At 38.9% G+C, this 26,178-nt stretch overlaps 1 protein-coding gene across 3 annotated transcripts in view; it reads left to right on the top strand.

The window, feature by feature from the left end:
• Positions 1-26,178, top strand: part of LOC134344471 (rho GTPase-activating protein 12-like) — a 228,866-nt gene that overhangs the window by 136,315 nt on the left and 66,373 nt on the right. The window lies entirely within an intron of this gene.

Genomic DNA, 26,178 nt, shown 5'->3' with positions numbered 1-26,178 from the left:
AATAATTACTAGTTCGATGACCCCATCACAAAAGTCAAATGCAATTTTGGTATTTGTACTTGAGAAAAATACAACATTAATTACGATGGAATACTGCAGGACGGAGGAATCCAAATATCCTTGCATGTGAAAGATCAAGTTAGCAAATAATTTGAAAACTAAGTGGAATGTTGACCTTTATTGCAACCGAGATTGAGTATAAATATTGAGTTTACAGATGTGCAAAGCATCAATATGAACATAGCTGGAGTACAGTCTGGGTCATTAGTAAGGAGCTATGGACTTGTTTGAAGGCAGGTCAGAGAATATTCCAAATGTTGATTCTTGTATAAAATGATTGCCATGTGAGTGATGTCTGAGAGCAGATTAAGGATGGTGTAGCAGCACTGCTGTTTATAGGGGGAGCCCCAGTGCTTTGTGTGGAGCTGGCATCTTCTTGTTTAAACCAGATGTGCCAGTTTTCCACTACCCAATGATCTGATATCCTTATTCCTTTTCCTTCTAAAGCAGAGTTGGAGAACATTCAATAACAAAATTTTTTTGTGTGGAATCAAACTATTTGGTCCAACTTCCACTTTTTTTTTCCCTGTCCCTGTCCATCTATTCCAGAGGTTCCCAACTTTTATTATGCCGTGGACCAATACTAATAAGCAAGGGGTTGGGAACCCCTGATCTACCCTTTTCTCGTTTGACTGACTGTTAAATGCATTTATGCTATCTGTTTAATATAATGTGGAGTAAGTTCCACATTGTAATCATTTTGCTAGTTTAAGGTATTTTTCTAACTTTATTGTTGGTTTTATTGGTATATAATTCAAGAGTGGAAACATCTCTGCATATAACCTTTTCAAAACACTGAAGTTCTTCAGCAATTGCCTCCTTTTTAACAAATCATTAGGATGTTTGCTGGAAGGCATTCCATAAAAGTTTATTAATTATGATGGATATTAAATATTTGTAACTGAAACCAAATCTTCCTTGTCACAACTGAAGAGATTTCTGTTGGTACCAGTTGACTTCAGCTGAAAGGAATGTCATGATACTAACTGCAGTAGTGCTAATATGTATAATCTTTTGTCTTATTCCTCACTCTTCTGCCATGAAATGTAAACTAGTTTGTCTTTCCACAGATGTTGCTTGACTTGCTGAGTTATTTCAACAGTTTTGTTCATGTTTCAGATTGCCGCATCTGCAGTTTTATTCGCTTTCCATTGCTATCAATTGCAGAATTTGAAGATTTTGGTTTTTGAAGGAATTGACTACGGTGAAAGTGGAGGCCATTTTCCAAAAGCCATTGCTTGTAGAGCAGTTCTCATAGATTAGAGGGTACAAAATGAGGAAGTAAAATAACAGGCATTTATTGATGGAATGGTACTTGTGTATTACCTGGTATGGAAACTGTTGGAATCTGTTTTGCAGAAAGGCATATTGGCCCCCTTGGAAAATAAAAAAACATGGTGCATGATCAGCACAGAATTATAAAAGGAAAATTGATTGACAAACCTGTTAAAATATCTTGATATTTTAAACAAAACTGTCCAGGTGAACTAGTCGTTATACTTCTTTTTGGATGTTGTGAAAAAAGGTTAAACACAGTTTAGTAGTATGGCAAACGTAGTAATCATTTAAAGATTAATAGACAGAAAAATATATTTTTAAAAGATCAAGCAACACACACAAAAGTTGCTGGTGAACGCAACAGGCCATGCAGCATCTCTAGGAAGAGGTGCAGTCGACGTTTCAGGCCGAGACCCTTCGTCAGGACGGGTCACGGCCTGAAACGTTGACTGCACCTCTTCCTAGAGATGCTGCCTGACCTGCTGCGTTCACCAGCAACTTTTGTGTGTGTTGCTTGAATTTCCAGCATCTGCAGAATTCCTGTTGTTTGTTTTTAAAAGATCAATGCTTTTAGTCTCTGTCAAGACAATGAGGCAAAATACCTCTCTTCCTAGGACAGATATCACATCTTTAGACCATAAGACATAGGAGCAGAATTGAGCCACTTAGCCCATTGAGTCTGCTCCACCATTCCATCATGGCTGATTTTATTATGCCTCTCAATCCCATTCACCTGCCTTCTCCCCATAACCTTTGTTTACCTTGAATAACTAGGGACCCGTCAACCTCTGCTTTAAATATACTGTAATGACTTGGCCTCCGCAGCCATCTGTGGCAATAAATTCCTCAGATTCACCACTTTCTGGCTAAAGAAATTCCTTCTTATCTATAGGAAACATTCTCTCTATGTCCATACCATCTGAGTCTTTCAATGTACAATAGGCTTCAATAAGGTCCCCACTCTTTATTTCTGAACTCCACCAAGCACAGGCCAGAGCCATCAAATGTTTCTCATACGTTAGCCCTTTTTTTCCCCGGAATCATTCTTGTGAACCTCCTTTGGACCGTTTTCAATGCCAGCACATCTTTTCTTACAAAAGGGCCAAAAATGCTCTCAGTACTCCATGTGGTCTGTCCAATGCTTTATAAAGCCTCAGCTTCTCATCCTTGATCTTGTATTCTAGTCCTCTCGAAATGAATGCTAACATTGCATTTGCCTTCCTTACCACCAAATCAACCTGCAAGTTAACCTATAAGGAATCCTGTAAGAGAACACCTAAGTCCCTTTGCACCCTGGAGTTTTGAATTTTTTTCTTGTTTAGAAAATGGTTTATGCCTTTCAGGGCCCCAGACAGTCCTTCCAGGTGAGGCGACACTTCACCTGTGAGTCGGCTGGGGTGATATACTGCGTCTGGTGCTCCCGATGTGGCCTTCTATATATTGGCGAGACCCGATGCAGACTGGGAGACCGTTTTGCTGAACACCTACGCTCTGTCTGCCAGAGAAAGCAGGATCTCCCAGTGGTCACACATTTTAATTCCACACCCCATTCCCATTCTGACATGTCTATTCATGGCCTCCTCTACTGTAAAGATGAAGCCACACTCAGGTTGGAGGAACAACACCTTATATTCCGTCTGGGTAGCCTCCAACCTGATGGCATGAATATTGACTTCTCTAACTTCTGCTAATGCCCCACCTTCCCCTCGTACCTCATCCGTTATTTATTTATATACACACATTCTTTCTCTCTCTCTCCTTTTTCTCCCTCTGCCCCTCTGACTATACCTCTTGCCCATCCTCTGGGTTTTTTTCCCCCTCCCCCTTTTCCTTCTCCCTGGGCCTCCTGTCCCATGATCCTCTCATATCCCTTTTGCCAATCACCTGTCCAGCTCTTGGCTCCATTCCTCCCCCTCCTGTCTTCTCCTATCATTTTGGATCGCCCCCTCTCCCTCCCACTTTCAAATCTCTTACTAGCTCTTCCTTTAGTTAGTCCTGACGAAAGGTCTGGGCCCGAAACGTCGACTGTACTTCTTCCTAGAGATGCTGCTTGGCCTGCTGCGTTCACCAGCAACTTTGATGTGTGTTGCTAGTTTATGCCTTTATTCCTTTAACCAAAAGCAAATCAAAAATCAAATCAAATCAAGTTTAATTGTCATTCAAACCATACAAGGTTACAGCCGAATGAGACAGCGCTCCTTGGGCGCCAAGGTGCCCAAGACATACCCACGCATTCAAAATAGTGAGAAAGGAAAAGAAAAGAATATGGTTGTGTACGAAAACAAATTTTAGACGGAGTTCCAAGTTCTGCAAATTAATGGTTCCCAGCAGTCCAGCCTATGATTTCACAAATCTGCCACTGGGGGCACTGCATGATGGTACTGCTTGTACTTCTCAACATTGATGATTCAATTAATTCTGACTGGAGCAACAGCTCAATTTGCAGAAGTGCAGCCGCAAACTTGCAGGGAACCTCCACCGCACTTCACTGTAGACTGTCACCCACGTGGCTCTCTCCAGCTCTTCCTCAAACAAACTGCCTCCTGTTTGAGCCAAATATTTCAAATTTTTATTCATCAGCCCAGAGCACTATCTTGTCACTTTTCAGCACCTCAGTCCTTGTGTTTTTGTGTATAGGTGGGTCTATTGGCTTTGTTTCCACTTCAAAGGAATGGCTTTTTTGTAGTGACTCTTCCATGAAGACCACCCCTGACAAGACTTTACAGGGATGTATTTGGGTTCCAGTGGTTTTGAGTTCAGACCTGATAGCATTGCTGGATGACTTCTGACTTAGAAGGAACATATGTTTGATGTATCGCCAGGATCCTGAAGAAATACTGGATTAATATCATCCACAAACCCAGAAGGAACCTCAAGTCACAGCTTATGCGGGTCAAAGATGAACTGGGACTCAGATCAGCTGGTGTTCACAGGTTTCCCTGTGAATGCAGAGCAATGTATATCGGCCAGACGAGACACATGATAGATATTCGTATCAAGGGACACTCGTGATGTATCCATTTGGGTTACCCAGAGAAATCGGCGGTAGTGGAACATTGCATTTGTAATGGCCATAGGATTGACCTCAGCACAAAACTACTCTGCCATGCCAAATGCTTTTGTGACTGCCTGGTAAAGGAAGCCGTTGGAATAAAACTAGAGGAAAAGAATTTTTAAAAAGTCATAGGTCTTGCTGTAAGTAAGAACTGGAATTCAATTGTAAATAAGGTGTGAGAGCGGAAACCTGTTTGGATGAGGACTAGCCAATCAGAAGGGATGGACAATGAGAGTATAAATACCACCGGATTAGACATGCCCAGGCCTCATCCCTGAAGAAGATGACAGAGTTTATCATAAAAACGTCAGTTATAGTCGATACCTGTACCCAGCTTGAAGCCCAAGATGAGTTTATTCATCATAAGCATGAATTAAATTGAATTGAATTTATTACTTGCATCCTTCATATACATGAGTAAAAATCTTTACATTGCATCTCTGTCCAAATGTGTAATGTGTAATTTATAATAAATATTATGTACAACAGGATAGTCAATATAACATAGAAATACAGTCGTGTTAGCTTGAATTAATTAGTCTGATGGCCTGGTGGAAGAAGCTGTCCCGGAGGCTGTTGGTCCTGGCTTTTATGCTGCTGTATTGGATGGTAGCAGCTGCAACAGTTTGTGTTTGAGGTGACCGGGAACCCAATGATCCTTTGGGCTCTTTTTACACACCTGTCTTTGTAAATGTCCTGAATAGTGGGAAGTTCATATCTACAGCGACCTGCGATTGAGGGAAGTACAGTTCCCATATCAGGCAGTGATGCAGCCAGTCAGGATGTTCTCAATTGTGCTCCTGTAGAAAGTTCTTAGGATTTGGGGGCCCACACCAAACTTCTTTAGCCATCTGAGATGAAAGAGGTGCTGTTGTGCCTTATTTTTTACCACACAGCTGTTACGTACAGACCATGTGAGATCCTCAGTAATGCTTATGCCGAGGAATTTAAAGTTGTTCACCCTCTCAGTCCCAGATCCAGTCATTTGGGGCTAGCGTGTCTCCATTCCTCCTATAGTCCACACCAACTGCTTTGTTTTGGCGACATTGAGGGAAAGGTTGTTTTCTTGACACCACTGTGTCAAGCTGATGATGACTTCTCCATAGGCTGCCTCATTATTATTTGAGATCTGGCCAATCAGTGTAGTAGTATCAGCAAATTTAATCTGTCATCTGCTGCATTCAGTTTCAGTGGCTGACCATTGCATTTCTGGTAATCAACCCTGCCTGTTTGTTTGTGCTTTTTTAGAAGAGCTTGAATCTCTTGTCTGCCATGCAATTTCTGCCTGAGAGAGACCTTACTGATGCAGGATGTCCACCTTGTGTCTTGTTACTACAGTGCCAATGAAAAGTATTCACTCCCCCCTTAGAAGTTTTTATGCTTTATTATTTTACAGCACTGAATCAGTGGATTTAATTTGGCTTTTCAGCTGATCAATAGAAAAAGACTCTTTCATGTCAAAATGACAACAGATCTCCGCAAAGTGATCAAAATTAATTCCAAATATAAAACACAAAATGATTGAATGCATAAGTATTCACCCATAGAACTATAGAAACTACAGCACAGAAACAGGCCCTTTGGCCCTTCTTGGCTGTGCCGAACCATTTTCTGCCTAGTCCCACTGACCTGCACACGGACCATATCCCTCCATACACCTCCCGTCCATGTATCTGTCCAATTTATTCTTAAATGTTAAAAAAGAACCCGCAGTTACCACCTCGTCTGGCAGCTCATTCCATACTCCCACCACTCTCTGTGTGAAGAAGCCCCCCCCTAATGTTCCCTTTAAACTTTTCCCCCCTCACCCTTAACCCATGTCCTCTGGTTTTTTTCTCCCCTTGCCTCAGTGGAAAAAGCCTGCTTGCACCCCCTTCAAGTTAGTATTTAATAGATGCATCTTTAGCAGCAACTACAGCCTTGAGTCTCTGTGGATAGATCTGTATAAGCTTTGCACATCTGGACACTGCAATTTTTTCTCATTGTTCTTTACAAAACTGCTCAAGCTCTGTCAGATTGCATGGGGATCTTGAGAGAGCAGCCCTTTTCAAGTCTCGCCACAAATTCTCAATTAGATTGAGGTCTGGACTCTGACTTGGCCACTCCAGAACATTAACCTTTTTGTTCTTAAGCCATTCCTGTGCAGCTTTGGCTTTATGCTTGGGATCATTGTCCTGCTGCAAAACAAATCTTAAGTCACTGTTCTCTTGCAATCTTGGTTTCATCAGACCATAGAACCTTCTTCCATCTGACTTCAGAGTCTCCCACATGCCTTCTGGCAAACTCTAGCCGAGATTTCACATGAGTTGTTTTTCAATCATGACCTTCTCTTTGCCACTCTCCAATAATCTGCAACTGGTGAAGCACCAAGGTACAGTTGTTGTATGCACAGTCTCTCCCATCTCAGCCTCTGAAGCTCGTAACTCTTGGTGGCTTTCCTCACTAGTCCCCTTCTTGCACAGTCACGCAGTTTTTGAAGATGGCTTGCTCTAGGCAGATTCTTTCCATTTCTGACAATTGACTTAACTGTATTCTGCCGGATTAATCAGTGACTTGGAAATTTTCTTGTATCTATCTCCTCATTCGTTCTTTTCAATAATCTTTTTGCGGAGTTGCCTGTGGTGTTCTTTTGTCTTCCTGGTGTAGTATTCACCAGGGTACTGACTCACCAGCAGTTGGAGCTTCCAGATACAGGTGTATTTTTACTACAATCAATTGAAACATTTTGACTGTACATGGGTGATTGCCATTTAACTAATTATGTGACTTCTAAAACCAGTTGGCTGCATCAGTGATGATTTGGTGTGTCGTATTAAAGGGGGTGAATACTTATGCAATCAATTATTTTGTGTTTTATTTTGTAAGTAATTTAGGTCACTTTGTAGAGACCTGTTTTCACTTCGACACAAAGATGACTTTTTCTGTTAATCAGGGTCCAAAAAAGCCAAATTAAGTCCACTGTGATTCAATGTTGTAGAACAATAGGACATGAAAACTTCTGGGGGGTTGGGGGTGGTTGGTGAATACTTTTTATAGGCAGTCTATGGTCACTCTTGCCATAGTGTAAGAATTGATGATTTGAAAGTTAGGCTGTCACATCTGTCACACCTTCACCTTTTAATTTGGTTATCCTTCACTCAGTTTGATTTCTTTTACACTTGTTTCTGTTTCATTTAATTAGTTTAGTCATTCAACTCATTATGTCATTGATCATTAGCATTCTGTTAGTTATCTTTATTTAATCATGCAATGGGCAATAAACCTACAAAGTAATAATGTTTTTATTTGAAAAGTGGTATATTACTTACTATGTTACTTTCTTTAACAAAATACAAAAAATCTAACATTTAATATTTTGGAAAATGAATGTTTGGAAATCTAAAATTTGTTCTTTTCTATTGATCACTAATGCAGAAGACAACAAATAAAAGCTAAATTATTTTAAAAAATAGGGTGCCAAAGACTTTTGCATAGTACTATAGCAACCTTCAGACTTTTCACCTTCCCAAGTACCTTTTCCTTAGTAACTGCAACTATACACACTTTTTCCCCCTAACACACTTGAACATTTGGCATACTGCTAGTGTCTTTCACAGCGAAGACTGACACAAAATACTAAAGTTTGTTTGCCATTTCTTTGTCCCCCGTTACTTCCTCTGCAGCAATCCAATAGCCACTCTCAACTCTCTTTAATCTTTATATATCTGAAAAAATTGGTATCATCTTTGATATTATTGGCTAGCTTACCTTAATATTTCATCTTTTCTCTCCTTATGTTTTAGTTGCCTTCTGTTTGTTTTTAAAAGTTTCCCAATTCTCTTAACTTAACGACTTATTTTTGCTATATTACAGTGGTGCTATTAAGTTTGTAAACCCTTTAGAATTTTCTCTATTTCTGCATAAATATGACCTAAAATGTGATCAGATCTTCACATAAGTCCTAAAACTAGATATAGAGAACCCAGTTAAATAAATAACACAAAATATTGTACTTGTTCATTTATTTATTCTATTATTACGTGTATTTGTTGGAAAAAGTGTGTGAATCTCTAGGATTATCCAATCATTTAAAGAGAAAATGAGAGTCAGGTGTTTCGTCAATGGGATGACAATCAGGTGTGATTGTGGAAAGCCCTGCCCTATTTAAAGAACATAAAGTTAGGTCTTCACTATCAACATCTGATCTTCACCACACAGGGTTTTGGAAGTGTGCCATGCCTCGATCAAAGGAGATTTCTGAGGACCTCAGAAAAAAAGTTGTCGATGCTCACCAGGCTGGAAGAGGGATACAAAACCATTTCTAAAGAGTTTGGGCTCCACCAGTCCACAGTCAGACAGATGGTGTACAAATGGAGGAAATTCAACACCATCGTTACTCTTCCCAGGAGTGGTCAACCAACAAAAAAAAAATCACTCCAAGAACAAGGCATGTAATATTCCAGGAGGTCACAAAGAACCCCAGGGTGGCAGCTAAGGAGCTACAGGCTTCTTGCATTGGCTAGTGTCGGTGTTCATGAGTCTACCAGCAGGCAAACACTGAACAACAATGGTGTGCATAGCAGGATTGCAAGGAGAAAGCCTCAACTCTCCAAGAAGTACATGCTCCATGTCTAAAGTTTGCTGACCACATGAATAAGCCCAGAAGGCTATTGGAAGAACAGTCTGTGGACGGATGAGTCCAAAATAGAACTTCTTGGCTTAAATGAGAAGCATTGTGTTTGGCAAAAAGCAAACACTGCATTCCAGAATAAGAACCTTGACTTTCCGGCAGGGGACTCATGGAGTGAGCTGCATTTGGGTGTTGCTCCGTACCCTTTACTTTCTTACATGTAACCACTCTTACCTACCTTACCTGTACCTACACTAAACGATCTATATTACTGAACTACGACTTGTACTTATTGAAAATGAATACCAGAGCACGAGAAGTTAAAGAAGGGAAAGGTTCCGGTGGAAACGGGAAAAAAAATGGTGATCCTGGAACTTCGAAGGAAACTCCGGTAACTATGGAACTAATGAAGAAACTTTTAGAAGATACAGTTAATTGAAGACTCACCGCAATTGAAGAAGTGTTGAATTTGAGGAAAGAAGAATAAAGAACATTCAGACGTGAGACTGACCAACATCAAGTCAGAATTTTGGAATTAGATGAAGATGGCCGTAAAAGAGAAAAAAGAATTGAAGCGCTTGAAAAAAGTTTAACTTCGGTAACTCAGCAATTGGAGCGCTATCAAGCTAAGACTATCGATCTTGAAAATCGTTCCCGACGACAGAATTTGCAAATAATTGGTTTTCCTGAGGATGTTGAGAAGGGAGATCCTACCAAATATTTTTCTAAATTGCTAATGGATGTGTGTTTGGCTCTGATATATTGGAAGAACCCCCGATATTAGATCGTGCTCATTGTTCATTCCGTTTTAATCTGGAGAAATCGGCCTAACCGAGACCGATCATTATTTGGTTTCATTATGTCCACAGGAAGGAACGAGTAATCCGAGCTGCTCGGAAGAAAGGTATGATCAAATTTCAAGATTTCAAGTTCAGAATTGTTGAAAACTACAGCCAAGGCGTACTGAAAAAACAGATGGCTTTTAAACCTCAGATGGCAGAACTTTATCGTCGGGGTTATAAAATAGCGCTACTGTTTCCAGCCCGTCTGAGAGTGGTTATGTCAGATAACTTGCGTAGCCTGTTTAAAAATCCGATGGAAGCCCAAAGTTTTCCTGATGATCTGCTTCCCTTTACGGAGGATTAATCGATGTATCGTTTGGTTTTTTTCTCTCGTCTCTGATTGTTTAGTTCGAGGTTTTGTTTTCTCGATCTGGCAGTGTAGGTTTGGTTTATATAGTTAAACGATATTAGGCTTTTCTGTTAGTGATCCTGTATATCTTACTCCTAATACCTTTTGGTAGTTATTTAGTTATAGGTTTAATGCTTGTTTTCTTTTTGAAATGTTATTAAAGTATTATTTTTTTAAATGGGGGATTGTTTTCTTCTCCCCAGAATCCTTGCTGTTTCGCACGTCATTTCCAATCATTTATATTTGAAAAATTAATATAGTAATATAATCTAACGTTTGATGTTCTTTGAAATATGAGTAGCAAGGAACTATTCGATGCTTTTAATCACTTTAAGATTTTTTTTACTGTTATAGCTAGTTTTTACTTTTTTCCATAAGGGTGGTGTCTTTTTTTTTGATAAACATATTTCTGTTGGGTCGCCCTCTGGAAAGATGGGGTTAGGTTTAGTCTTAGATTTAGCATTGGGCACTGTCTGGCTTTTTTCTGGGTTTTTGTGGGAGGTGGGTGGTATTTTTCCTTTTATTCCTTTTTCATTTTTTCTTTTTAAACAGGCCGACCAGAAACTACCAAAATGTCTGAAATGTCGTAACTTCCGGTTCCTCTTTGGACCGTTTTTCCTCTTCCGGGGTCATGAGTCTCTGCTCTGGTTAACCCTTTACATACTTTGTACTCGAGCTCATTATGATGGATAAGACTATCAATTTAGTTTCTTGAAATACAAATGGTTTAAACCACCCGATTAAACGGAAGAAAATTTTTAAAGTATTCCATAGGATGAATGCTCATATTATTTTTGTACAAGAAACTCATGTCCGGAAAGAGGATAATCAGCTATCATACGAATTCACAGGCTAAAGTAAAAGGTGTTTCTATATGTATAGATTCATCAATTTCATTTATGCACTATGAGACAATTTCAGATTCTAATGGCAGATTTTTGTTGATTACTGGCTTGCTATTTAACTAAAAAGTTGCTATGCTCAATGTTTATGCCCCAAATGTTGACTGTCCTGATTTTTTTTTAAATCTCCTCACATCTCTTCCCAACTTAAGTGACTATATGCTGATTATGGGTGGTGATTTTAATTGTTGTTTAAATCCTTTGATAGATAGATCCAAGTTTAACCAAGCACTTCCAAATAAATCGGCTACCCTTGCCCGACTCTGGAATCTCAGAAATTTGGAGATTCTTACATACAGATGTCAAAGAGTTCTCTTTTTTTCACATGTACATCAGCACTATTCAAGAATTGACTACTTTCTTATTAGCTCTCGATTAATTCCTTTTGTTACGGTTGCGAATATGATTCTATTGCTGTTTCTGACCATGCACCGTTGAAATTATTTATTAACTTAAGGGATATATCTACTAATTCTAGACAATGAAGATTTAATACCACTTTGCTTCAAGATTCAGATTTCGTTAGGTTTATTGATGAACAGATTAAGTTTTCCTTTACAACGAATTCCATGGATGATATTTCCAATGGGATCCTCTGGGATACTTTTAAAGCATATATTCGTGGACAAATTATTTCATACACTGCTGGACTAAAAAAGCGAACTAATAAGGAAACTGGTCGACAAGATTAAAGAAGTTGATAACAAATATTCTATAGCTCCTAATCAAGAACTTTATAAACAGAGAGTTGAACTTCAAATGGAACATAATCTCTTATTATCATCTTCAATTGAAAGTCAATTAATCAAAACTAAGAGTCAACTTTATATATATGGTGATAAAACTGGGAAACTTTTAGCTAATCAATTGAAATCGGCCTCGGTTAAACGACAGATTCTTAAGATTCGTAAACAAGATGGCACTTTGACAGTTGACCATGACGAGATTAATAAATCCTTTCAAGAATTTTATACCTCCCTTTATCAATCAGAATTTCCTGATGACTCCACTATAATGCATGAATTTTTTAAGAAACTGAATATTCCAAAATTATCATTTAATGAACGTTCAAAACTAAATGTACCTATTACAGTAGAGGAAATAAAGAATGCTATTTTTTCAATGAACTCAGGTAAAGCACCTGGTCCAGATGGATTTACAGTAGAATTTTAAAATTTTTTCTCAACTACACTAACTCCTTGGCTATGTAGTGTTTTTAGGGATGCAGTTTCGATAGGTAAATTACCACAATCTTTCTATCGAGCTTCTATTTCCCTAATTCTTAAAAAAGATAAGGATCCTACTGAATGTGCATCTTATAAACCTATATCTCTGCTGAATGTCGATTCTAAGATTTTTTCTAAAATATTGGCAACGAGATTGGAGAATGTATTATCCCAAATTATTTCTGCTGATCAAACTGGATTTATTAAAAACAGTTACTCTTTTTTTAATATTAGGAGATTAATGAATATTGTTTATATACCTTCACCCAAAATTCCAGAATGTGTCATTTCATTGGATGCTGAAAAGGCTTTTGATAGAGTTGAATGGATATATTTATTCAATACCCTTGAGAAATTTAATTTTAGTCCGATATTCATTTCCTGGATTAAACTGATATATTTTACCCCTTTGGCCTTGGTATTTACTAACAATCAAAGATCCCTTTTTTTTCATTTATTTCGTCGTACTAGGCAGGGTTGCCCTCTTAGTCCACTACTATTTGATATTGCCTCGGAACCACTAGCTATTGCCATTCGTGACTCCCCTAATATATTTGGTATTACCCGTGGAAATGAAACTCATAAATTATCACCGTATGCAGATGATCTACTATTATATATTTCTAACCCAGGAAAATCTATTCCGGCAGTATTAACTTTGCATGCTCAGTTTAGTAGCTTTTCTGGTTATAAACTGAACCTAAGTAAGAGTGACCACACATTTTAATTCCACATCCCATTCCCATTCTGACATGTCTATCCACGGCCTCCTCTACTGTAAAGATGAAGCCACACTCAGGTTGGAGGAACAACACCTTATATTCCGTCTGGGTAGCCTCCAACCTGATGGCATGAACATCGACTTCTCTAACTTCCGCTAATGCCCCACCTCCCCCTTGTACCCCATCTGTTACTTATTTTTATACACACATTCTTTCTTTCACTCTCCTTTTTCTCCCTCTGTCACTCTGAATATACCCCTTGCCCATCCTCTGGGTCCCCCCCCCACCTGTCTTTCTTCCCGGACCTCCTGTCCCATAATCCTCTCTTATCCCTTTTGCCTATCACCTGTGCAGCTCTCGGCTCCATCCCTCCCCCTCCTGTCTTCCTCTATCATTTTGGATCTCCCCCTCCCCCTCCAACTTTCAAATCTCTTACTCACTCTTCCTTCAGTTAGTCCTGACAAAGGGTCTCGGCCTGAAACATCGACTGCACCTCTTCCTAGAGATGCTGCCTGGCCTGCTGCGTTCACCAGCAACTTTTATGTGTGTTGCTTGAATTTCCAGCATCTGCAGAATTCCTGTTGTCTAAGTAAGAGTGAACTCTTTCCATTAAATATGCAGGTTCCCATTTATAGAAACTCCATTTAGAGTGATTATTGATTATTTTACTTATTTGGGAGTTAAAATTACTAAGAGACATAAGGATCTATTCAATTTCAACTTTTTACCATTAATTAATCAGGTTAAACAACTGATTACTAAATGGTCCCCTTTGTCTCTATCATTGATTAGCCATATTAATGCTTTTAAAATGATTATTTTACCCAAATTTTTATATTTATTTCAAGCGATGCCGATTTTCATTCCTAAATCTTTTTTTGATACTATTGACTCTAAAATTTCCTCTTATATATGGCAAAATGGAAATCCCAGATTAAGTAAAAAAATACTTACAGAAATCTAAGAAAGAGGATGGTTTGGCATTGCCAGTCCTAAGATTTTACTACTGGGCAATTAATATCCGATACTTAATATTTTGGACACAAGATTGGAATATAACTCCAAGCCCACATTGGGTAAACCTTGAAGGCCATTCTGTACAAGGGTTTTCTTTAGCTTCCATTTTAGGAACTTCACTGCCTTTTGCACTATCTAAATTGAATAAACAAATTTTCAACCCTATAGTTAAACATACATTGCGAATATGGTTTCAATTTCGTAAATTTTTTGGCCTGAATGAATATATGTTATCAAGCCCTATTATAGCTAATTTCTTTTTCCAACCCTCGGTAATGGACCAAGCCTTTTTGATATGGAAAACGAAAGGTATAAAATGTTTTCGTGATCTATTTCTGGATAACTGCTTTATGTCTTTTGAGCAGTTATCTGAGAAATTTGATTTGCCTAGATCTCATTTTTTTAGATACTTACAAATAAGAAATTTTTTAAATACCACGTTGCCTACCTTTCCGACTTCAAATCCTTCTGGCATTTTTGATAAAATTTTAGGTTTTAACCCTTTGCAGAAGGGATTAATAGCAATAATTTATGATATAATTATGAAATTACAGCCAGATATATCTGATAAAATTAAAAATGAATGGGAAAGGGAACTTCAACTTTCCCTACCTATAGAGAAATGGGATAAAATTTTTCAATTAGTTAGTACTTCTTCTACATGTGCTAAACATACTTTAATACAATTTAACGTAGTACACAGAGCTCATATGTCCAAAGATAAACTAGCTCGTTTTTATTCCCATATAAACCCTACTTGTGATAGATGTCACTCTGAAGTGGCTTCTTTAACTCATATGTTTTGGTCCTGTCCTCTTTTGGAAAAATATTGGAAAGATATTTTTGATATTATTTCAACAGTTCTATGCTTTGATTTAAAACCCCATCCTATTACGGCAATCTTTGTATTGCCAATGGTAGAACATAGACCTTTGTCTTCTTTAGCCTCCCGAATGATAGCTTTTGTTACTTTAATGGTGAGAAGATCTATTTTGTTCAACTGGAAGGAAACTAATCCTCCAACTACATTCCAATGGTTTTCTCAAACCATATTAAGTTTAAATTTAGAAAAAAATTAGAAGTGATACTTTTGACCCTTAGGTTAAATTTGAAGATACTTGGAAACCTTTTATGCAACATTTTCATATGATGTAATCTGACCTTTCGGAACCTTTTTCCTAAAATTATATGATGAGAGGAGCGGAGTTAACGACATTATTGATCGTGTCTGATGCAAGCTGTTGGTGTAGCCCTGTTTTACCTTTTTTTGGGGTTTTTTTTTCTCTTTTTCTTCTGGGTTTTTTTTGTTTATATATTTTCTCTTTTTATTTCTTTGTTAATGTTTAATCTCATTATGAGTTTAGAAGTCTTTTATTTCTATGTTACTTAAAATTCATTTTATATACACTGATGAACATTTTTCCAATCTCTTTGTACCAACTTTGTTATTGAGTTTATAATTTTGAAAAACTAATAAAAAGATTTAAAAGAAAAGAAAGAAAGAACCTCAACCCATCTGTGAAACATGGTGATTGCAATGTCATGGTTTGACCTCAGGACCAAGATGGCTTGCCATAATTGATAAACTATGAACTCTGACTTGTACCCAGTAAATTCTACAAAAAAAGGCCGGGGTGTCCGTCTGTGAACTGAAGCTCGAGGAAGTGTGTTATGCAGCAAGACAATGACCCTAAACACACAAGTCTGTCTACCAAAGAATGGTTAAAGCAGAAGAAATTTTTACGTCTTGGAGTGGCCTAGTCAAAGTCCTGACCTTAATCATATAGAAATGTTATGAAAGGACTTGAAGCAAGCAGTTCATACATGGAAGGCCACCAACATCCCGGAGTTGAAGCAGTTTTGTAAGGAGGAATAGTCTAAAATTCTTTCAAGCTGATGTGCAGGACTGGTCAACAGTTACCAGAAACATTTGGTTGAAGTTATTGCTGTATAAGGTGGGGTCACACCAGTTACTGAATGCAGAAGTTCACATACTTTTTCCAACAAATACATGTAATATTGGATTATTTTTCTTGATAAATGAAAGAGTATAATTTTTTTTTGTCTATAATTTCCCTTGTCATTCACAATTGCCTCATCTTCCCTTTAGAATACTACTTCATCTTTAGGATGTATCTATCCTGTGGCTTCCCAATTGCTCCGAGAAGCTCTAGCCATTGCTATTCTGCCATGATTTCTGCTTGTATCCCTTTCCAATCAATTTTGACAGGCTTCTCTTTCATGCCTACATAATCCCCTTTACTTCTCTGTAATACTGATACCTTTAACTTTTATCTGCTCCCTCTCAAATTGCAGGGTGAATTCTATCATTATAACTGTCTCCTGAGGGTTCCTTTACCTTAAGCTTCCTAATCAAGTCTGGTTCTTTACACAGAAGTCAATTCAGAATTGCCTTTCCCCTAGTGGGCTCAACCACAAGCTGCACTAAAAAGCCAAGTTATAGGCATTCTATAAATTCCCTCTCTTGGAATCCAGCATCAACCTGATTTTCTGGATCTATCTGCTTATTGAGCTTCCCCCATGACTATCGTAACATTGCCCTTCTTACATGCCTTTTTTATTTCTCAACTGTTCAGGGGCCTATTTATCAGTCCCATCAGGGTCTTTTTACGCTAGCAATTCCTTGATTCGTTCTTCAAGTGTTCTAAATCTTCTGATCCCATGTCACCCCTTTGTAAGGATTTGATTTCATTTTTACCAACAGAAACATGCCCTCCCCTCTGCCTGCCTGTTTGTCTTTTTGATAGAATGTGCGTCCTTGGATGTTAAGCTCCAACTATGATCTTCCTCCAACCACGATTCAGTGATGCCCACATTGTCGTACTTGCCAATCTCAAACTGCACTGCCAGATCACCTACCTCATTTTGTATATGGTATTCATTCAAATATAACACCTTCAGTCCTGTATTTATCACCCGTTTTGATTTTGCCTCCATGTTACCCTTCAACTCATCCCACTGACTACAAATATTCCCTGTCATCTACCTGTTCATTCTCACAGTTTCACTACATACTGCATTGATTTGTATATGAACTGCCCATCCCCAGCTCTGTCACTCTGATTCCCATACTTCTGCCAACTTAGTTTAAACAGATTGTATCTCGTTTTAAGAGAGACTAAAACATGTTTTTTAATATTTTGTTAGAAAGTCAACAAACATGAGGACCTATTTTTGCACATAAGAGACATTGTATATTGCATCTAATATAATTAACTACTTGGAATATTTGGAAAAATGTAAAGAATTTTGCAAAATGTTATCAGCAGTGATCTTAATGCTTGCCTTCAGAAAATATTGTTGCTGCTGATTCATTGTGCTTTTCATTTGTGACTTCACCTTTCTTCCCTCTTTTCACCAAGTCATTCTACCACAGGACATCCGTCCCATAGCTCGTGCTTTCTCCTCTTGATGCGTGGAAAAGTGCTGTCAAGTGTCGATCTCCAGTCACCTATGTAAACTGTCCACTGTATGTTTTTTCTGCATGTACCATAGCAAAATCACAAATGTTTCGTGTGTAATTTCATACCAGCAGCCTTTTTTGTTACACTAATATTGGCTGGCTTTAGCTAGAAAATGTTTCAGCTCTGTTTGTTTGCATGCTTCTGGTGTTTGATTATTTTGTGGCACCCTGCTGGACATAGATGTGGATTTTTTTAAAAGATCTTTTCTGTACTTTTCAACATTATTGCTTGCTTCAAAATATTTTAGTAAGTATTGGGCTTGATATTATTATAAATTTATTAAGATGTGAAAGAATTCTTTTGTCTCAGCACAACAAAAAATAAAAATAGTTTCGTACTGCCACATTTACCAAGGATAGATTTCATTTGTGGCTGCCATTAATCTCATTTTTGTGATAGGAGCATGTGGTTCTTCAGATATTTTTCTCTTGAGGCGAATTTTACCTCACTATTAAGGTTAAAGCTAAAGTTATTTATTTCTATTTGCTCATGTGCACTAGTCATAAAAATTTACTGTGACCTTAAGATTCCTTCTACAGCCTTAAGTAGCAGGAACTGGAAAATGCCATTTTGCCCTTGAGCCTGCTGTGTCATTTAATGAAAACATGGCTAATCTGAAGTTCCCCAAACCCACTTTGCTATCTTTTCCCCATAATCTTTGATCCTCATACTAATAATCTCATACTTTAGCTATGCACTGATGCCTTCCCCATAGCTCTCTATGCTGGTATATTCCAAAGACTGTCAGCCTTTAAGAAGTACTTCCTCATTTTAGACTTAAATATGTGCCTCCTTACTCTGAGACTGCCCTCTGGTACTAGATTCTGAAATCCTGTCAGCACTTACAGTCCCTTGTGTAGCCCTTAAGAATCATTAAATCACCTTTTATTTTTCTAAGCTTCAATAAGAAGAGTACCAACCTGTTTAATCTTTCCAACTAGGGCAATACCTCCACTCCTGGGATCATCGTAGTGAACTACGTATCTCTGAATTTTATGCGTTAGCCAATGTGCAATAATACGCATCCTTAAGGACGCCGAAAATCTATTGAGATGCTCTAAATTTGGTCACATTAGTGCCAAAAATGGTTGCAGTAAGACTTCGATGCATAACTACTTCATCCTTGTGGAAATAAATGTCAGCATTCAGTTCGTCGTCTTCATTATCTCCTCGTGTGTATTGGCATTTCTGTGTTTTGTGTTAAAAGATCTCCAGATGTCTTTCTGCAGTGACACTAATCACTGTGACATCCCGCTGGTTACAAATTGCCCACCTTAATATGACCCCTTTAGCTTAATCTTTACCTTTACCAATGCATTACTCCCAACAGCATGGCTCTGCTCTTTTTAAGAGACATTTCTGTAAATGCCTTCTGGAAGTTGGATTACAGTACATCTATTTATTGTACCCAATATGATTAAAACTTGGTTTAAAAACTATGGGAAATTTTGTCAGATGATTTGCCATTAGATTGATTTTCCAAATGGAGTACTGTATCTTCCTTAATAATTAACTAACAATTTTTCCAGTAATAGTTATTAAGCAAATTAGCCTGTGGTTAAGCACATTTTAACTTGCTTCCTTTCTGATTAGGGCTGTTCCATTTGCATTTTTCCAGTCCTCTGGTACTTCTCTGGAATATAATGATTTTTGAAGTTCATAACTAATAGATTCACTATCTTAGTGGCTACAGCTTTCAGAATTGTAGAATGCAAGCTATCCAGGCCAAGGAACTTATCAGTTTTAACCAAAAGGTGTTCCTCCAGTGATACTAATGTTATTAAATTCCTTTCTAGCTTTAATAGGATGTCTTTATCCTAAATTCTAATGCAAAATACCTGTTTAACTCCTCTGTCCTTTTTCTTGTTCCCTATAAGTATTCCCCAGCCTTATTCTAAATGAGTTCCATGTTCATTGGACACTTACTTTTATACTCATAAGAAATATAGAAGTAACCAATAAGAGTTTATTTGGCTACTTTGCCTTTGCAGTTGATTTAATATCTAAAATCTTTTTCTTTGTCCTCTGTTGAATTCTGAATTTATACCAATCTTTGAGTCCACTGCTGACTTCTGCAGTTTATTATATTTTCTCTTTCAATTTAAGAAGTTCTTTTCTTTCCATAAGACATAGAAGCAGAATTAAGCCACTCAGCCCATCAGTTCTGGTCCGCCATTCCATCATGGCTGACTTATTATCCTTCTCAACTCCATTCTCCTACCATCTCCCCATAACCTTTTGACCCCTGACTAACAAGTAACCTATTAACCCCTGCTTTAAATATACTCAATGACATCCTCCACAGCTGTCAGTGGCAATGAGTTCCACAGATTCACCACCCCTTGGCTAAAGAAATTTCTCTTCATCTTTGTTCTAAATGGGCATCTTTCTATCTCAGGCTGGACCCTCTGGGTCCTAGAATCACCCACTATAGGAAACATGCTCTCCACATCATGCTTTCAATATTTAATAGGTTTCAATGAGATTCTCCTTAATTTTTCTAAACTCCAGGAAATATGGGCACAGAGTCATCAAAAACTTCTCATACATTAACCGCAAGCAACAGGAATTCTGCAGTTGCTGGAAATTCAAGCAACACACATCAAAGTTGCTGGTGAACGCAGCAGGCCAGGCAGCATTGTAGGAAGAGGTGCTGCTTGGCCTGCTGCGTTCACCAGCAACTTTGATGTGTGTTGCTCATACATTAACCCTTTTATTCCTGGAATCATTCTGGTAAACATTCTCTGGATCCTCTCCAATGTCAGCATTTTTTTTTAGATAAGGAGCCCTTAACTGCTCACAGTACTCCAAGTCCAGTCTAATCAATGCCTTATAAAGCCTCAGCATCACATCCTTGCTTTTATATTCTCGTCCTTTCGAAATGAATGCTAACATTACATTTATCTTCCTTACTACCAACTCAACCTGCAAGTTAACCTTTAAAGAATACTGCACAAGGACTCCCAAGTCCCTTTGCACCTCTGATTGTTGAATTTTCTCTCTGTTTTGAAAATAGTCTATACTTTTATCCCTTCTACCAAAGTGACTGACCATACACTTACCTACATTATGTTCCAACTGCCATTTCTTTGCCCATTCTCCCAATCTGTCTTAAGTCCTTCTGTGGTCTCACTCAACATTACCTGCCCCTTCACCTATCTTTGTATCGTCTGCAAACTTGGCCACCTAGCCATCAATTCCATCATCCAAATTATTAGCATGTAACATGAAATGAAGCAGTCCGAATATCAACCCCTGTGGAACATTACTAGTCTTTGGCAGCCAATTAGAATAGGCCCCTTTTAGTCTGACTTTTTGCCTCTTGCCAATTTTCTATCCATGCTAGTATCTTTCCTGTAATATCATAGGCACTTAGCTTGCTAAGCAGCCTCATCTGTGGCACCTTGTCAAAGGCCTTTACAAAATCCAAGTAAACAATATCTACTGATTCTCCTTTGTCGATCCTGCCTGTTATTTCCTCAAATAATTCCACAGGTTTGTCAGGCAAGATTTCCTCTTAAGGAAGCCATGCTGACTTTGGTCTACTGTATCATAGTCTCCAGGTACCCCGAAACCTCATCCTTAATAATTGACTCCAACATCTTCCCAACCGTGTTTCCTTGGTTAGTTTTTCTTGATTCATCCCTTTCTTAGAATCTACTCCTCACTGAGATTTTTCTTGACTGAATTACCTTCCTGTGTGTTTGCTGTGTTTGCAAACTGTTATCTGCTAATCTGTCTGCCCAGTCCACTATAACCAATTCTATCCTTGTTTCTCTTTCCACAGATCCAGCCTGAAGTGCTGAGTATTTCCAGCATTTTCTGTTTTATTTCTAACAACATTCCATTGTAATTCCCTTGATTTAAAGTTAAGCATTGTTATTTCCATCCTAGGTTTCTTACTGTTAAACTGAATTTTTAAAAAATCTGTGATGCTTTCAAGAGGATCTTTTACTCTTAAGGCTGTTTATTAAACCTGCCACATTACTCGTTATAAGATCCAAGTTCTTGGTTGGCTCGATAAAACACTGTTCTAGGAAACTGTCCTGAAATCATTTTTACCTACCTTTTCCAACTTGATTAAACCAATCTATCTGAAGATTAAATCTTCCATTGTGCTGCTGTTCTTTGCATACTGTTTTTATTTGTTAGTTTGTATCCTTTTCTGAAGTGTTGAATTGTTTGGAGTCCTGTACACTACTCCTACCAGTGCCTTTTTTTGCTGCTTGTTTTTTCCCTTTTACCACATCTGAGCATTTCACATGATCGTACATATTTCATCTCTTCTAAACAACATTACCTTGCACTTCTTCCTTCCAAATTGTCCTTCCTTAAAAGTGAAATATTGTTGATCTTCTTATAACCATACCTCTGTAATGGCTGTCATATCATATTCACTTTTGCTTTTGTGTTGTGTGCTCCTCTAGCAGGATGTGGGAGATTCTGGAGGCTGCCAGTGTCCCTGTTTATTACACCATGGAAAGTGCTTTAGCTGCTGACTGACGTGAAGGAATTGGAGTTGGAGTTCAATGTGCTCATGATCATCCAGTATGCTGAGAGCATCATAGACAAACGTTTGTATGGTGGTCACACCTAAGGTACAGGCTCAGATAGTTGGGTGACCACAAGAGAAGTAGAAGAGCCAGACAGTGCAGGGCCTCCTTGTGGTTATTTCTTTGAGTAACAAGAATACCCATTTAGATACTGTTGAAGGGGATGACATCAAGATAGAACAACTGCAGCTAGGTCAGTGGCACAGTGGCTAGCTCCGAGAATCAGAAGGGAAGGGTAAATAAGAGAGATAGGAGGTTCAATAGTTAGGGGGATCAAAAAGGTGATTCTTTGAATGCAAAAGAGATGCCAGGGTGGTGTGTTGTCTCCTGGGTTGATGTTGTCTCAGTGGCTGCAGTACATTTTCAAAGGGCAGGGTGAGCAGCCAAAGGTTGTGGTGCACACTGACATGGGTAGATTGGGGAAGAGATCCTGTGCAGTGAGTATAAGAAGTTGGGTAAGTGACTGAAAAGCAAGACCTTGAAAGTACTAAACTCAGGATTATTCCCAGTACCACATGCTATTCAAGGCAGAAATAGAAATATAAAACAGATCAATGCATGGATGAGGAACTGGTGCAGGGGGACAGGGTTTCAGGTTCTTACATCATTGGAACCTCTCATGGGGCAGGACGAGGAGGAACAGATTCCACCTTAACTGAAGGGGAACAATATCCTGGCCAGGATATTTATTTGTGTGACTCAGGATGGTTAGGTGACCAGAGCATCAGGTTAGAAAGTGATGGGATTGAGAGGAAGGTAGATATCATGACCAGGAAGAGCAGACAGAAGCAAAGTAAAGGCACAATGAGATGGACAAGTTGAAGTTTGTGTATTTTAATGCTAGGAGTATCGAAGGTGAGGGTTATGAACATACAGCATGGGTCAGTACGTTGAACTTTGATATAATGACCATATCAGAGATATAGTTGAATGCAAATTCTTGCCTCTACATGGTCACTGGGATATCCTGCCTTTTGTGGTGGACAGAGCAAAAGTACTCAATGAAATGGTCCCTCAATCTCAGTTGGGTCTTCCTAATTTGAGGCTGCACCTGGAACACGAGGTACAGTAGATGACTTCAACAGTCTTCCAGGTGAAGCATCACTGAAATGGCAGCTATCCTGGCCTTTTTGTCATCTGTTCCATGTTCTAAGCCTGAACTAGTAACTCTCCCCAAATCTTTCCATATTACATTGAGGACTGCATTGTTGCTGTTTCCAGCACCTACTTATGCTGAGCTTGTCAATTTCATTAACTTTGTTTCCGACACCCCCACCACCACCACCCTCAAATTTACTTGGTCCATCACTGTCACCCCCTCTTACTGACTCACAGCGACCTTGACTACACTTCCCACCCAGTCGCTTAGATTATGAGGACACGCAGTCCTCTTTTATTGTCATTTAGTAATGCATGCATTAAGAAATGATATGATATTCCTCCGGTGTGACATCACAGAAACACAGGACAGACCAAGACTGAAAAACTAACAAGAACCACATAATTATAACATATAGTTACAACAGTGCAACAATACCATAACTTGATGAAGAACAGGCCATGGCACAGTAAAAAAGTTCAAAGTCTCTCAAAAGTCCCACGTCTCTTGCAGACGGGAGAAGGAAGAAAACTCTCCCTGCCATGCCTGACCACAGTCCGACTCTGAGTCGTCTGAAAACTTCGAGCTCTGATCAGCCCTCCGACACCGAGTACCGAGCACCATCTCTGCCGAGCGCTTTGACCTCAGCCTCGGTCTTGTAAAAATGCTATTCCCTATTCTCAGTTCCTCAGTCCCCACTGCATCTGTTCTCATAATGAGGCTTTCTATTTGGAGAAGGAAATTAGTAGAGCCAGAAGGGGCTTTGGAAAGAAATTGGCAAGTAGGGTTAAAGAGAATCACAAAGCATTCTATACATACAGCAAAAGCGAGAGGTCAACCAGGACCACATGCATGATAAAATCTGCAGATGTAAGAAATCCAAAGCAGCACTTTGGGAGATCAGAAATCTTTATGGCAAGACCCTTAAGTGTTGATGTGTAAAGGAGTCTTGTCCAAATCCATAGCTCTCTGAATGTGGCTAGGGTGGCAAGAAAGGCAAATGGCATACTTGCTTGTGTTAGTCAAAAAATCAGTTAAGAGTCAGGAAGTTAACTAAGTTAGAGTTGAAAGAAAAAGTTTGTGAACCCTTTTCAATCACCTGGTTTTCTGCATTAATTACTTATAAAATGTGGTCTGATCTTCATCTAAGTAACTATAATCGACAAACAATCTACCTAAACTAATAACACACAAACAATTTTACTTTTCACGTCAGTTCATCAGTATTTCTGGGATACCTTGGGTGAACAGCCCTCTTCAGATCATTCCACAACATTTCAAATGGGTTAATGTCTGGACTCTGACTTGGCCATCCCAAAACACGGAGTTTCTTTTAAAATCATTCTATTGTTGATTTACTCGTGTTTCGGATCATTGTCTTGTTGCATCATTCAACTTCAATTAGCTTAAGGTTACGGACCAATACCCTGACATTCTAGTGTAATATGTCTTGATGCAATTTTGAATTCATTGTTCACTCAACGATTGCAAGCTGTCCAGGCCCTGAGGTAGCAAAGCAGCCCCGAAACAAAATGCTTCCTGCACCATGCTTCACAGTTGGGATGAGTACAGTGCCCTTTTACCTCCAAACATAGCCATGTACACTTCTGCCAAAAAGTTCAACTTCTGTCTCACCTGTCCACAGAACATTCTCCCAGAAGCGTTGTAGAACATCTAGATGATCTTTTGCAAACTTGAGACATGCAGCAACATTTTTTTTTGCAGAGCAGTGAATTCTTCCGTGGTGTCCTTCCACGAGCACCATTCTTGTTCGTGTTTTTATTATGGTGGACACATGAACAGAGACTTCAGCAAGTTCTAGTGATTTCTGCAGGTCTTTTGCTGTTACCCTTGGGTTCTTTTTTTACCTCCTTCAGCATTGCACTTTGTACTCTTGGTGTGATCTTCGCAGGATGCTCACTCCTAGGGAGAATGTTAAAAGTTCTGAATTTCCTCCATTCATAGATATTTTCTCTTACTTTGGACCAATGAACATTCAAGTCTTTAGAAATACTTTTTTTTTGCCTTTTCCAGCTGGTGTATCTCTACAATTATTCTTCTAAGGTCCTCTGGAAGTTATTTATACTTTATAGTTGCCAAACAATTGATACTAGAGCGTACAATCATCACAGCGATATTTGATTCTGCTCTTCGTGCTCCCTGGAGTACAAATCGATAGTAAATATTAAAAATTTAAATTACAAATCATAAATATAAAATAGAAAAGGGAAAGTAAGGTAGTGCAAAAAAACCGAGAGGCAGGTCCGGATATTTGGAGGGTACGGCCCAGATCCGGGTCAGGATCCGTTCAGCAGTCTTATCACAGTTGGAAAGAAGCTGTTCCCAAATCTGGCCGTACAAGTCTTCAAGCTCCTGAGCCTTCTCCCGGAGGGAAGAGGCACGAAAAGTGTGTTGGCTGGGTGGGTTGTGTCCTTGATTATCCTGGCAGCACTGCTCCGACAGCGTGCAGTGTAAAGTGAGTCCAAGGATGGAAGATTGGTTTGTGTGATGTGCTGGGCTGTGTTCACGATCTTCTGCAGCTTCTTCCGGTCTTGGACAGGACAACTTCCATACCAGGTTGTGATGCACCCCAGAAGAATGCTTTCTATGGTGCATCTATAAAAATTAGTGAAGGTTTGAGGGGACAGGCCAAATTTCCTTAGCTTCCTCAGGAAGTAAAGGTGCTGGTGGGCCTTCTTGGCAGTGGACTCTGCTTGGTTGGACCAAGTCAGGTCATTTGTGATATTGACCCCCAGGAACTTAAAGCTTTTGACCTGTTACACTTGCGCACCACCAATGTAAATGGGGTTATGTGGTCCACTACTCCTTCTGAAGTCAACAACCAATTCCTTCATCTTGCTGACATTGAGAGAGAGGTTATTGTCTTCGCACCATGCCACCAGGTTCTTAATTTCCTCTCTGTACTCAAACTCAACATTACCCGAGATACAGCCTACAATTGTGGTGTCATCAGCAGACTT

This window comes from Mobula hypostoma, chromosome 3 (assembly GCF_963921235.1).
Source record: "Mobula hypostoma chromosome 3, sMobHyp1.1, whole genome shotgun sequence".
NCBI classification, from domain to species: domain Eukaryota; kingdom Metazoa; phylum Chordata; class Chondrichthyes; order Myliobatiformes; family Myliobatidae; genus Mobula; species Mobula hypostoma.
Note: the sequence above shows the minus strand (reverse complement) of the source record. Positions and strands in the feature narration are given on the sequence as shown.